Here is a 15748-nt window from a genome sequence, read left to right as displayed (position 1 = left end):
AGGACACTTAAATGCCTTTTGCGTTAAAAAGATGATCGGCCTGCGAAGTCAAGTTAAGATTAATAGCCATAAATCCGCAACACATACTCTCATTTTAAAAATCACGCGACCATCATCTTACAATGTTTAATAATAAATAATCTTATTTATTATTAAAACGAGTGATTTAGCAATGCCGCGCCATTAATAAGCCAACTGCAGAGAAACAAAGCAACCATCAAGCAAGCACCAGTGATCACTTTTTCCGAAGTTCAGCTCTTCTTTTGTATCCTGTGTGTGTGCGCGTATGTTATCACTGAACAGAAAGTTGCTTTGTCTCTGGCAATATTTCAGCTTTTAATCGAATAAAAAATGTTAATTTAGATGAGCCAATATTACAAAATTGCAGTAAAGTAACTGTGACGTGAGGCCACACATCAAATCTGAGGTCTGATCTCATCTTGCTCTCTCTTGCTGTCATCCAGACACTTGATACAGATGCCACACAGTCGCCAAACTGAGGCTGGTACCAGCTGACAGGTAGAATAGCTGAAACCTTTGCAAAATCTGTCGAAATACAGCACTGAAATTAACAGGCATAAATGTCTTTGAGCCAAAAACTATCTTTAAAAACGCAAGAGCCAGTGTTATGTAGAAGTTGTGTCGCCTAATAATTATATTAATCCTAATAAAATGAAATCCAAAATAAACAATTCATTGCATTTTTCGTTAGATAAAAAATACACGGAAATGAAAAAAAAATCAAAGGGTGGCTACCCAGATAGCAAAATGACTCCGGAACGGATCTGCGGCGAAGGTGTGACATGATCCGCGACGGATACGCAAAACGGGTCCGTAATGGAGTCCACTTGCACACCGCAACGGATCCGGAATGGATAAGAATTCCGGATCCGATCCGGACCAGTTTCAGACCTTACCCGTATCCGCTAATAAAGCTGTTCATCCGGCCCGGATCCGATCCGGACCCGTTGATAGAGTAGCTCATCCGGCTCGGATCCGATCCGGACCCGTTGATACACTAGCTCATCCGGCTCGAATCCGATCCAGACCCGCTGATAGACTAGCTCATCCGGCCCGGATCCGATCTGGACCCGGACTCATTGATGAAGTAGCTTATCCGGATCCGATCCAGACCCGTTCATTAGTAGATAATTTGGTGCTGATACCTTGAGTTTCCTAATTAAAAACTAATCTGGGCAAAACTACCTAAAGAAATATCTAAAATCTATAGAACATTAGACAATAAAAACTTGATATTTAAAATGTCTGTCTTAATCACTCAAAACGTCTAAATCTAAATAAATCCTTTTAGCCAATCACAAAAAACTATAAAAATAGATAATTAAATAGGGTAAATATGTCAGTAATGACCTATTATCAAAGTTGTACTATGTATATACTGAACAGAACAAATAAAACACAATGAAAAAATTGTACCGTTAACTGTTTTACTTCATAAAAGCATTTTACTACATGAAAAAGAGTAAAAGGAGATTAAAAGCAGAATTAATTATAGACTTTGCTGAACAGAATGGTACTATTTTAAATGACCATTTCAAAGAGTTCACTGTTGAGTCAAGGTACTGACAGTGGGGCAACTCCTTGAGCTTCCCCTGTCTGCTGCCAGGTTGAACCATCGTATCACATGTTAAACAATGACATCATTAGTGGCGGCGACGCAGTAGGTAGTGCTGTCGTCTCACAGAAAGACGTAGGTAGTGCTGTCGTCTCACCAGTCGCTGGTTCGAGCCCCGGCTGGGTCAGTTGGCATTTCTGTGTGGAGGGTACATGTTTTCCACATGTTTGTGTGGGTTTGCTCCGGGTGCTCTGGTTTCCCCCACAGTCCAAACACATGCATTACAGGTGAATTGGGTAGGCTAAATTGTCCGTAGTTTATGAGTGTGTATGGATGTTTCCCAGAGATAGGTTGTAGCTGGAAGGGCATCGGCTGTGTAAAACATATGCTGGATAAGTTGGTGGTTCATTCCGCTGTGGCGACCGCGGATTAATAAAGAGACTAAGCCGAAAAGAAAATGAATGAATAGATGAATCATCAGTGGCGGCATGGGAGACATGGTTCTTTCTCACAGCACCTGTAACACACAAGCAGATATTCTTTAAAGGAGTGGTCCACTATGATATGATATTGTAAACTTTAGTTGATGTGTAATGTAGCTGTGTGAACATAAACAACATCTTTGATTGTAAGACACTCAAAGTTCAATGCAAAGGGACTGTGACATTGAAAACAGCTCTCACTTGATTGGCTGAAAGGTACGAGTTGCCTGCTTCTGCCAGAACAGTCTCAAAAATACACATTTTTCCCCCCAATTTCTGTTTAACGGAAAGCAGATTTTTTTAACACATCTGTAAACATAATAGTTTTAATAACTCATTTCTAATAACTGATTTATTTTATCTTTGCCATGATGACAGTAAATAATATTTGACTAGATATTTTTCAAGACACTTCTATACAGCTTAAAGTGACATTTAAAAGCTTAACTAGGTTAATTAGGTTAACTAGGCAGGTTAGGGTAATTAGGCAAGTTATTGTATAACGATGGTTTGTTCTGTAGACTGACGGGGAAAAAATGGCTTAAAGGGGCTAATGATTTTGACCCTAAATTGGTCTTAAAAAAGTAAAAACTGCTTTTATTCTAGCTGAAATAAAACAAACAAGACTTTGTCCAGAAGAACAAATATTATCAGACATACTGTGAAAATTTCTTTGCTCTGCTAAACATCATTTGGGAAATATTTAAACAAGAAAAAAAAATTCTAAGGGGGCGAATAATTCTGACTTCAACTGTATATTTATGCCTTTTTGGAGTCAAACACTTTGGACAACGTTTAAACAAAATTTTAGACCTCGTAAAAATGTGATTAAGACTTTTAAATACCTTTTAAGGGCCTTAATTTGATACTGTAGCTACAGCTATTTGCGTTTATTTGACAGTAAACCTAAAACTGCTCAATTTACAGCACAGGTTATTCATTATAGACATAGCAATGTGACTTTCTGATTGACTAGAAGACCATTTTAACAATAGGGTATATGCAAAAGTATGCTAAAGGATTTTAATTTGTCAGTAACCTGGGCTAAGTGCTTCCAGTGAACTGTATGCCATTACAAAATCAGCACGTTTAATCAGCGTCTGTTTTCTTTTTTTGGTCTCATTTTACGCTTGAGCAACTAAATGAATGACAAAGTCTATTTAACGCTACGGTTACTAAAGTAACCCTTCGTTCCCCGAGGGGGGGAACGGAAATGCTATGTGGAAACTTCCACTATGGGGATTTCGTCAGAATCCAATCATCTGAAAGAGTATAAAAACGGGCCAATGAAATGCCAATGAGTTGGCAGCATCAGCGTGCACAGCTGGCGTCAATGACAATCAGTCATGCTATAAAGACGCAGCCAGTGCCATGCTCGACATCCTTTTCTAGCTGAAGAGACTTTCACGCTCAACAGCTAAGGGACAATCGTTGTGGCGAAGGAACATAGCATTTCCGTTCCCCCCCTCGGGGAACGAAGGGTTACTTTAGTAACCGTAGCGTTCCCCTTCGGATGGGGAACTCCAATGCTATGTGGAAACTTCCACTATGGGGAAATCTATGGAAAACGCCACAACGAAAGAACCTTACTGCGTCCCTGGCGAAGGGTGTGCCACGCAGTAGAGCGAGCGCACCTACAACGCCCCGAGACACAGTCTTCCAACATGTCCCCTGGCCCTCACTTACCTGTTCAGAACAGTTATGTTTTTCGGGGAGTCGCAATAACCCAGTAAAATAGGTTTTGGTACGTTGGGAAAGCGTTCAGTCCCGATAGGGAGGACGCTGCGGAGCTCACCTGTTACCCAGAGGGGAGACCTGGTGACAACCTATGGACTAGCCCAGAGATGGGGAGTCCTTGCATAAGGATGGTTAGCGGGGAGGGAAGACACGAGCCTGCCCTAGAAGGGGGAACTATACCGTGGCTGAGTGAACGTATGGGATCGTCAGCGGGGATCACACATAGCAGGCACCTATACCCAGAACGCGGGCTGACCAGCGGGCATGCCGACAACGTAACGGGCCAACACCTGACTCCTCCGCTGAGTCAGGTGCTGGGGGCCTCGGAGGAACTCTGCAGGGTTCACCAAAGAAATGGGGAACTAATCTGACAAAGCTGAAAAAGCGCACGTATCTCCGGGTTAGGGAGAGTGGCGCAGCAAGCGTGTTTCGACACCTCAACCGAATCGTTTCCTCAATCACCAAGGGTTGCCTAATACCCTTGAGGAAACCGGCTCCACTCGCAGATTGTAACCTTGCAAATGTATTGGGTGTCACCCAACCCGTAGCTCTACAAATGTCTGTCAGAGAGGCGCCGCGTGCTAACGCCCAGGAGGATGCGATGCTCCGTAGTGGAGTGCGCTCTCACCCCCGGGGGACACGGCTCACCCTGGCCCAAAGGCGAGGGAGATGGCATCCACTATCCCGTGGGCCAACCTCTGTTTAGATACGGCACTTCCCATCTGCCGACCACTGTAATGGACAAAGAGCTGGTCAGAGGATCTAAGGCTCTGAGTGTGGTCCACATATATTCGAAAAGCGCGAACAGGACACAACAATGAAAGGGCTGGGCCTGCCTCCTCCGCGGGCAGCGCTTGCAGGCTCACTACCTGATTCTTAAACGGCGTGGTAGGAACCTTGGGCACATAGCCGGTCCGGGGTCTCAGGACAACGTGAGAGTAGGCCGGCCCGAATTCTAGGCACGAGTCACTGACCGAAAATGCCTCCAGGTACCTAACCCTCTTAACCGATGCCAACACGACCAGCAGAGCTGTCTTCAAGGACAGAAATCTCAAGGATCCTGAGTCGAGTGGTTCGAAGGGATCCCCACGTAGGCTCGTAGCACTACTGCGAGATCTCAAGAGGGTATGAGAGGGGGGCGGGGTGGAAACATCCGCCTAGCACCTCTGAGGAGCTGGATGATGAGGTTATGCCTCCCCACGGTGCCGCCATCCACGCACCATGATGAGCGGAGATGGTGGCCACGTAAACCCTCAGTGTGGAGCGCGACAGCCTTCGCTCCACCTGTCCTGAAGGAAAGAAAGCACAACACTGATCTGGCAAGATCGGGGGTCTTCTCGGCGAGAAGCGCACCACTCAGTGAATAGACTCCACTCCAGGGCGTAGGCATGCCTCGTAGAGGGTGCACTAGCCTGAGTGATGGTATTAACCACCGCCACCGGTAGGTTACCTAAGTCTTCCTCGTCGCGTCTTATGGACCCCACGTGGAGGTTCCACAGAACTAAGCGAGGGTGCCAGATGGTGCCCTGTCCCTGAGAGAGTAGGTCCTCTCTCAAAGGGACTCGCCAGGGGGGGCGTCGCGAGGAGGGAGAGTTCTGATATCCAGGTCCGGTTGGGCCAGGGGCGCAACTAGCAAGACCTGCCCCTCGTCCTCCCTGACCTTGCACAGAAACTGCGCGAGTAGGCTCACTGGGGGGAGTGCATACTTACGCATGACTCGGGGTGGAGTCGCCATTCTCCCGGGGAAGGAGCTGCCGTGAGAGCCTGTTGGCCGCACGGTTGAGCCCATCCGGGGTGTGAATAGCAAGCAGCGACATCAGCCGCGTATGACTCCAGAGGAGCAGACGGCGAGCGAGCTGAGACATGCAGCGGGAGCGTATACCCCCCATCCGGATGGAATACGCTACCGCGGCCATGCTGTCCGTCCTGACCAGCACGTGTTGCCCCCTCAGCACCGGTAAAAAGCGGCGCAGAGCGAGAAACACTGCCAACAGCTCTAGGCAGTTGATATGCCAATGCAGCTGGGTTCCCCTCCACAGGTCCGCAGCAGCATGCCCGCTACACACGGCCCCCCCCACCCCATACTGGAGGCATCTGCCGAAACGACAGCCTGCCTGGACGCCTGACCTAGGGGCACACTGGCCCGTAGGAAGGAGGGGTCCTTTCCAGGGGGTGCGGGTGCAGTCACACAGCGCAGTGACAGTTACTCGGTGTGGGCCCGCATGCCATGCGCGTCTGGGGACCCGATCGTGAAGCCAATGCTGTAGTGGTCTCATATGGAGCAATCCGAGCGGCGTGGCCGCGGCTACGGATGCCATATGCCCCAGGAGCCTCTGAAATAATTTCAGGGGGACCACTTTTTTTCCTGTCGAACTCTCTCAGACAGTTCAGCATTACCTCGGCGCGCTCTCGTGTGAGGCGCGCCTCCATAGTGATCGAGTCCAGCTCCAACCCGAGAAAGGAGATGCTCTGCACGGGGGCGAGCTTGCTCTTTTCTCGGTTGACCTGAAACCCCAACGGGCGGAGGTGCCGGAGCACCTTGTCTCTGTGCATAATCAATTGCTCCCGAGAGTGGGCTAAAAATCAGCCAGTCATCGAAATAATTGAGCGTGCGGATGCCGGCGAGCCGAAGGGGCGCGAGGGCACCCCCCGCGAGCTTGGTGAAAACTCGCGGAGATAGAGAGAGCCCGAAGGGGAGGACCTTGTATTGCCACGCTCGACCTTCAAACGCAAACCCCAGAAACTGCCGGTGGCGTGGAAGTGTGGAGATATGAAAATACGCGTCCTTCAGATCTATTGCTGCAAACCAATCCTGAGGACGAACGCATCGCGTGATGCGCATCTGCGTAAGCATTCCGAAGCGCAGCCTGTGAAGGCAGCGGTTCAAAATGTGCAGATATAGGATTAGCCATAGCCCACCGCTTTTTTTTTTTTTTTTTTTTTGGGGCACGATGAAGTGCGGGCTGTAAAACCCGCGCTCCATCTTGGCTGGAGGGCCGGCTCGATTGCATCCTTCGCCAGGAGGACAGCAATCTCCTCTCGCAAGACAGGGGCGGACGCAGGACTGACCCTGGTCGCCCGTGAACCTGGGAGGCCGTTTAGCGAACTGAATCGCATAGCCGAGTCTGGTCGTATGGATGAGCCATTGCGATGGGCTGGCCCGCGCTAACCAGGCAGGCAGAGCCCCCGCAAATGGTCCCACCCGCACGATCGCTGACGTGCCAGCGGCGGGGCAGCGTGGAGTGAGTGGGCTCATCCGGGGAGCGCTGGGGTCCCACAGGAGAGCAGGAGAGGAGATGTTCTCGTCTCGCACTCAAACTCCAGGAGAGGGGCTGGGAGTGGAGAGAAAGGAGACCGTTCTCTCGTGCTCCATGAGCCATTGGCGAAATGCACCGATCCTGCGAGCTGGAAGGCATAGCGTCCCAGACTGGCAGTGTTCGGGCTGTCACATCCGGAGGAGGGGAAAAGTGCTCTTTCACTGAGGATTTTGATGGCGTTTTTTTTTTTTTTTTTTTTGTTTTACGCCTTTAAATAACATGCCCCGCTCTCCAGCAGGGAAAGAGCAAATTCCCTCCTCCCCAGATGGCCCGCCTCAGGGACGCTTCGCGGTCCGTTTTACCGAACTTAGCGGCGCCCTGGGCGGGGGACGCTGGTTGCCGGCGCGATGCTCGGCGCAGCCGCGTGGCCGGAGGCGCAGGCGGGGGCGGCGAAGCAAAGCTGCGGGCGGGCGTCCTCGGCGAAAAAGCAGTGGATGTGGATGGCTCGGCGGGGGGGGAGCGGTCATACAATCCCGCCGATAGAGACCTCGCCCATCGCCTCCGACTGCTCTATCACCGGCGTGAATTCCTGGGCGAATTCACCGCCAGTGTCGCCGAACAGGCCAGCCTGGGATATGGGTGAGTTAAGAAAGTGAACTTTGTCAACGTCACGCACATCACCAGGTTTAGCCTGAGGTGGCATTCCTGGATCACGGATGTGATCATCTTCCTTCCCAGGGCACACACAGCCGACTTTTTTTTTTTTTTTTTTGTAAGAGCATAGTCGATTGCAGTGCGGAGCGCATGCTCAGGCCTGGGTCAGAACCATCCTCGCGCAGCCGGGCCAGCGCCTGCGCTTGGTAGCGCTGGTAGGTGGCCATAACGTGCATGGTGAGGGGGAAGGCGCACGCAGCACACTGCGTGAGCCTACTGTGCCCATCCAGGAAGAAGGGGATGGGGAGGCTTAGAAGGTCTCGCCTTCATCCTCCACATCACACCCCTCTAATCGGTCCGGCCGCGGAGCTGGGGGATAAACCATCTCCAGAGCCACGGCCGAAGCAGCCTGGGGAAGCACAGCCGCAAAGTCTGCTTCTGGATTCGACGCCGCGCTCAAAGTCCCGGAGGGAGCGAGCGGGTTCGAATCCTCGTCAGACCTTGACAGCCCAACCTCCAAGGATGGTGAGGATGGAAGCGCACGCAGATCGGGCAGAAAAAAGTGCCCTCAGGACAGCGTGAGTTTACTGTGCACTTCCGGGAAGAAGGGGACGGAAGGCTTTGAAGGTCTTGCCTCCTTATATCCTCCACATACACCCATCTAGTCGGTCCGGCCGCGGGGCTGGGGGATAAATCATCACCAGACCCACGGCCGAAGCAGCCCGAGAAAGCACGGCCATCACGTCTGCTTTTTAGATGCTAACGCCGCGCTCTCCACCCCGGAGGGAGGGAGCGAGCGGGCTCGCATCCTCATCAGACAATGACAGCCCATCCTCCGATGCAGCGATGGACATCTGACCCCCGGTGTCATCAGGTGAGAGCGACCATCCCAGGACGGAGCGCTTCTCTTCACCTGAAGCTTGGATGGAGCGCGTGGAGGAGCGAGAGGTCCACGGCCCGGGGGCGGCGGATTTACTCTCACTGAAACCCTCAGATCTGCCCGAGTGCCAACCGCAGTGCGGGGGACAACTGGGGTGGGTGGCTCTTTTGCAAGAGTGAGCCGCGATCTTAACTGCGCAACAGACATGACATCAGTGATGGCATGCACTGCCCGCGAGCACCGCATTAACATGCTGGACCCCCAGACATGAAACGCTGTGCTCGTGCCCATCATCCGGGGATAGGAAACCACCGCATCCAGAAACGCACGGTCGGAGTGACGTCTTGAAAAAGACGCGCTGCACGACCGTGTTGCTCTTTTAGGAAAGCTTTTTTCCTATATACAAACCGCTCTTGGAGGACCGGACCCAAAGGACGCCAGGCAAGGGAGAAATACCCAGCTCGACCATCTGCCACTGCGTATACGCGCTCTGGACCGGGAGAAGCTGCTTCTCGATCTCTCTCTGTAGACACAGGTTGGAGATACCCTCAAAGACTCTCTCAGAAGCTTCGTGAAAGGCTCTGAAAGCGAAAGGATGTCGAGCATGGCACTGGCTGCGTCTTTATAGCATGACTGATTGTCATTGACGCCAGCTGTGCACGCTGACGCTGCCAACTCATTGGCATTTCATTGGCCCGTTTTTATACTCTTTCAGATGATTGGATTCTGACGAAATCCCCATAGTGGAAGTTTCCACATAGCATTGGAGTTCCCCATCCGAAGGGGAACTGATTGTATTTGAATTCATTGCAACATCGATGCTGTAAAAGGAACCGTATAAAATGGAAAAAAGTCACATAAACCGTTCACTGGAAGTTTATTAAACACTAGTTAAACACTAGCTCTGCATATACCCTATTAACACAGTATGTGTTTTATCACTCCTTAGACTGACATTCAAAAAAAAAACTTTTAACAGTAAAACACTGTAAAAAAATCTAAAATGTCCCTCTCTGTTGTCATCTGAAAGTCAGTCAAATTTGTGCAGCCATCACTAATTTGTTAAAGTCGTTTAACTACATCTATATGTGTCCTCCTACTTAAGGCAGAGCTAGAGACAAGAGCAGTTTTCCTATTCATTTCATCTAAAAGAAATTTTACAGGAACACAAAACAGATTACAACCAGTAAGTTATGGAAAAGAACCAAAACTTGTCTCTTTAGACTTAAAACTATTAAAACTTACTTTACTCTAGCAGTTGAAATAGTAAGATGACTCCAACAACAATTCTGAAATGGTCCAACAGACTGGCAACACCTGAATTAACTGTAAGCTGCAACAGAAAACACACATGCACACAGTATCTTAATATGATTTTGTATGATATGAAATAATGATTTGAAACATTACATAGGGAGGAGCAGCATATATGTAAAAATTTAGGCTTAAACCGAAATAAGCTGCAACAGAACACACACGGCATCTTGCAATGATTTACTATCAAAAATAATGATGTAAAACATAACATGGGGAGAAGCATTAGGCCTGTCACGATATTTATTTTTTGTTGTACGATGTATTGCACCAAAATATATTGCGATACTTATTTTATTGTCAATTTAAGATTATTTTAAGCCACTTATTATATGACAATAACAATACAATTACATACACACACACACATAAATACACACACACACACACGCACATACATATATTTATGCATAATGCAAGTACACTCTTTCAAAAAACAATTAATATATATTCTTTAGAATGTTTGATTTAATTAGTCATTTTAACAGTTTAATAATGATTCATTGGAACCAGAATGTGAAAACATATCGTAAACAAATAAATAATAAATGTTAAAGAAGTGCAAGGTAAAAAGTAACAGAGGCTGCGATATCTGCTAGTAGGCATGTGCCGGTATCACATTTTCATGCTGTGATTAATTGATTGAGCTTTTATCATGGTATACGGTATTATCACGATATTGTAATTTTACTAGAGAAACAGGTAAAAAAACACAAAAAACTTCAGTTTCATCAACTTAGTAACTTTAATAACTTTTTAATTAACTAAAGGTACTTCAAACATTTAAATACAAATAAATATAAATAAAACAATACCCAATATAAAAGTAAACTTGAGCAATTACATCAAAGTGAATGTGCAAAGGGAAACCGTCTTCGATCAGCAATCCCTCTGCATTTTTTTGGAACCCAAAATATTTCCAAACCTCTGACTTTTTTTTTGAAGGGGGATAAATTGTCGGCAGCGTTCCTCCTTCCGCCATGCTTCTTCTTCGTGTGAGGATTAGAGAGCGGTGGCAGCAGTGGCGCGCGCTGTGTGCACACAGTGCTTCTACATCAGAGTGCGCATCAGTTCTGCGCAGCATATACGCAGTGTTTCTTCAAGCGGTTGATGGAAAATAAGCTGAAGGGGGATAAATTGTCGGCAGCGTTCCTCCTTCCGCCATGCTTCTTCTTTGTGTGAGGATTATAGTGCGGTGGCAGCGGCGGTGCGCGCTGTGTGCACACAGTGCTTCTACATGTGGGGATTGTTTACATCAGAGTGCGCATCAGTTCTGCGCAGCATATACGCAGTGTTTCTTCAAGCGGTTGATGGAAAATAAGCTAAGGCGCGTTCTAAGAATATAAATTCGGATCTATTATTTTTCACGGTATTTTGAAGTGCCCGCGGTAACAATATCGTGCATATTCATTACCGTGATTTATCGCATTATCGAATACCGGCACAAGCCTATCTGCTAGCAGATCTATTTTCAGCTGTCAGACACACGCATAAAAATATACTATAGTAATTTATGGTAAATACTATAGTGTTTTTTTTAACCATACTGACACTGAAACCTCGAGTAAAGATAGAGATGTTGCACAATCAGCTAAAATGTTGTTAGAATTGTTTTTATGTATGGGCGATATATATTGCATCATCAAAGATTATTGAGGTCATGTGTTGTGCGATAAATCAAGTATTGATTATTGTGACAGGCCTAAGAAGCATGTAAAAATGTAAGCATAAACCAAAATAAACTCAAACTAGTATCCTATACCAGAACCAAAGAATTGTGATTAAAAGTGGGTTTTCTAAACTCAAAATATTGGAATGAATCTTTTTCAATTGCACACGTATTACATGTTAAAAGTTGTAGTATATACCATTGCCATTATTTAACAAAATAGCTGTCTTTCAAAACTTACATTACTCAAATGGTTGATAAAGGTGAAATGGCCCCCAAGAAATTGGCAGCACTTGAACGAACTGTAAGCTGCAACAGAAAACACACAAACACACACACACACACACACACACACAGACACACACACGCACACACACACACACACACACGCACACACACACACACACACACACACACACACACACACACAGAGTATCTTAATATGACTTTATTATGATATAAATAATAATCTGGAACGCAACATAGGGAGGAGCAGCATACATGTAAAAATATAGGCATAAACTAAAATAAGCTGCAACAGAACACACACAGCATCTTGTTATGATTTAGTATAAGAAAGAATTATGTAAAACATAACATGGGGAGAAGCATAAATGTAAAAATGTAAGCATAAACCAAAATAAACTCAAACTAGTATCCTGTACAATATCCAAAGTATTGTGATAAAAGTGGGTTTTCTAAACTCAAAATATTGGAATGAATCTTTTTCAATTGCACATTTATTACATGTTAAAAGTTGTAATATATACCATTGCCATTATTTAACAAAATAGCTGTCTTTCAAAACTGTTTTAATCTTACATTACCCAAATGGTTGAAAAAGGTGAAATGGCCTCCAAGGCACTTGGATGAACTGTAAGCTGCACACATACAGAGAGAGAGAGAAACACAAAATTATCATTTGAAATAATTATCTAATAGAATATATTTGTCAAAATATAGACAAAACTAGTCTCAAACTAAATGGAGGTGGGTGTAAAAAGTAACTTCAGGCCTTAACGTTAGGCCAGGGCTATTCAATTAATTTGTCAAGGGGGCCAGTTCATGAAAAGCATCCCAACTAGGGGCCGGAGAGATATGACTTGCAATATGAATGATGAAACAACAGCATAAGAGCTCATATGCTGTATTTCAGCTCCTTAAGACACTCACGTTGGCTTTTTCTACATTAAAATGTTAATATGTTATATTTTAAAACTAAATAATATCAGTGCATTGTACAATATGCTTTTTTTACAAACATATTCAAATATTTTATTTTAAAGCACAACAAAAGCAGTGTATAAGTGGGATTATTCTACATTCAGACACATTCTTATGTTGTGTTTTAAACTGCGTAACAATTAGGGAGGCAACTATAATAGATATTATAGTTAAACCAGTGGGTGTGCGTGTTAGCCTTGGTGTAAGTTATAAATTCGGCCCGCGCGCCGCCAATTGAATAACCCTGCGTTAGGCCTTGTCTCGCTATTTTGCAGGAAAGGGGTGATAAATTACGATAAAATAGGCGCTCACTACTGCATTAAAAACCAAATAGGTTATTCAATCTCCCCCACACTAATAAATCCCGTCCTAATAGCTTTAACGTTACTCAAAGTTATTTACCAAAGCTATTTTTAATGTTACTCAAATGTAGCGATATGCTAAATACAAATGAACAGCTAACTTTAGCTTATCTTGGCGTAATTTTGAAATATCAATCATTTCAGGATAAAAAAAAATATCAAACAAAGCAATAATTATTACATGAGTGCACAGATAAAACATATTTACCGTTTTCCGATCTGCGGGCTCCTGCTGCTTCATTCTGGCGACTACACTCTGTGACCGCGACCGTTGAAATGGGCGCGTTAGATCAACGCATCCGCCCAGGGTCTGTTGCGAGCCCACGAACTGACAGTCCGCCGTTCGGAGGCGGGGCATATTGTTTGCGAATAGCCAAACTGATTCTGACAGCATAGCGGAGCTGGCGACTTGAGGGCGAATCCGCCCTGGAGTCTTTTGCTATCAGGGTAGCTTGTATTAAAGTGTTTTAATATTAATAAAAATATGCTCAGCCTATTTAAGCTTAACGGTTACACCGCCAATAGGCAAAGCCAATTTGAAAAATATTAGTTTACTGTGTACTGGGTTATAATGTATATTGTACAATAAAAACTAAATGTAGCATCGCTGTCATTTAAAACAGTGGTTCTCAAACTTGGAGTCGCAGAATAATTTCAAGGGGTCGCGAGAATGATTTAAAAATTTTATAATTTTCAGTGATTATAATATATATTTTTCTGCATTACAAGTAAAAGGTAATATTTTCAGATTTTTTAAAGATATTACTGATGAATTCATAAAGTATTTAGGACACATTCAGGCAGAATGCATCTTTGCACTTAAAACGCAGCGCTCAGGAACAGTTTAAAACTGTTGGGGGATAAACCATCACCAGACCCACGGCCGAAGCAGCCCGAGAAAGCACAGCCATCATGTCTGCTTTTTAGATGCCAACGCCACGCTCTTCACCACGGAGGGAGGGAGCGAGCGGGCATCTGACCCCCGGTGTCATCAGGTGAGAGAGCGACCATCCAAGGACGAAACGCTTCTTTTCACCTGAAGCTTGGATGGAGCGCGTGGAGGAGCGAGAGGTCCGCAGCCCGAGGGTGGTGGATTTACTCCCTTTACTCTGTAAAACGGACCGCGAAGCGTCCCTAAGACGGGCCATCTGGGGAGGAGGGAATTTGCTCTTTCCCCGCTGGAGGGCGGGGCACTTTATTTAACGGCGTAAAAAAATAAAAATAAAAAAACGTCATCAAATCCTCAGTGAAAGAGCATTTTTCCCCTTCTCCAGATGTGACAGCCTGAACACTGCCAGTCTGGGATGCTATGCCTTCCAGCTCGCAGGATCGGTGCGTTTTGCCAATGGCTCATGGAGTGCGAGAGAACGGTCTCCTTTCTCTCCACTCCCAGCCCCTCTTCTGGAGTTTGGGTGCGAGACGAGAACATCTCGTCTCCTGCTCTCCCGTGGGACCCCAGTGCTCCCCGGGTGAGCCCACTCACTCCACGCTGCCCCGCCGCTGGTATGTCAGTAATCGTGCGGGTGGGACCATTTGCGGGGGCTCTGCCTGCCTGGTTAGCACGGGCCAGCCCATCGCAATGGCTCATCCATACGATCAGACTCGGCTATGCGATTCAGTTCGCGAAACGGCCTTCCAGGCTCACGGGTGTGTATTTCACCAGGGTCAGCCCTGCTTCTGCCCCTGTCTTGCGAGAGGAGAATGCGGTCCTCCTGGCGAAGGATGCAATCGAGCCGGCTCTCCAGCCGAGATGGAGTGCGGGTTTTACATATGGCATCCGCAGCCGCTGCCTCGCCGCTCGGATTGCTCCATATGAGACCACTACAGCATTGGCTTCACGATCGGGTCCCCAGATGCGCATGGCACACGGGCACACACCGAGTGATTGTCACTGCGCTGTGTCGCCGCACCCTCACCCCCTGGAAGGACCCCTCCTTCCTACGGGCCAGTGTGCCCCTAGGTCAGGCGTCCAGGCATGTTGTTGTTTCGGCAGATGCCTCCAGTACGGGTTGGGGGGCTGTGTGTAGCGGGCATGCTGCTGCGGACCTGTGGAGGGGAACCCAGCTTCATTGCCATATCAACTGCCTAGAGCTGTTGGCAGTGTTTCTCGCTCTGCGCCGCTTTTTACCGGTGCTGAGGGGGCAACACCCTGGCGGGTCCCTTTGAGAGAGGACCTACTCTCTCAGGAACAGGGCACCATCCGGCACCCTCAATCAGTTCTGTGGAACCTCCACGTGTGGTCCATAGACGCGACGAGGAAGACTTAGGTAACCTACCGTTGGCGGTGGTTAATACCATCACTCAGGATAGTGCACCCTCTCGGAGGCATGCCTATGCCCTTAAGTGGAGTCTATTCACTGAGTGGTGCGCTACTCGCCGAGAAGACCCCCGATCTTGCCAGATCAGTGTTGTGCTTTCTTTCCTTCAGGACAGTTGGAGCGAAGGCTGTCGCCCTCCACACTGAGGGTTTACGTGGCCACCATCTCCGCTCATCATGATGCGTGGATGGCGACACCGTGGGGAGGCATAACCTCATCATCCGGTTCCTCAGAGGTGTGAGGCGGATGTTTCCACCCCGCCCCCCTCTCATGCC

General features: G+C 47.1%; 1 long non-coding RNA gene across 1 annotated transcript; it reads right to left on the bottom strand.

The window, feature by feature from the left end:
- Positions 1 to 1953: 1953 nt before the first annotated feature.
- On the bottom strand, positions 1954 to 13606 carry LOC130217381 (uncharacterized). Its single transcript, XR_008835868.1, has 5 exons — positions 13364 to 13606; positions 12397 to 12450; positions 11811 to 11878; positions 9832 to 9919; positions 1954 to 2093 (listed from the first exon to the last, which is right to left on the bottom strand). It is a non-coding gene; the product is annotated as an uncharacterized LOC130217381 (long non-coding RNA).
- Positions 13607 to 15748: the final 2142 nt, after the last annotated feature.

The sequence above is a fragment of the Danio aesculapii genome, chromosome 23 (genome assembly GCF_903798145.1).
Source record: "Danio aesculapii chromosome 23, fDanAes4.1, whole genome shotgun sequence".
NCBI classification, from domain to species: domain Eukaryota; kingdom Metazoa; phylum Chordata; class Actinopteri; order Cypriniformes; family Danionidae; genus Danio; species Danio aesculapii.
The sequence above is the reverse complement of the archived record's forward strand: the minus strand, read 5'-3'. Positions and strand labels throughout refer to the sequence as shown.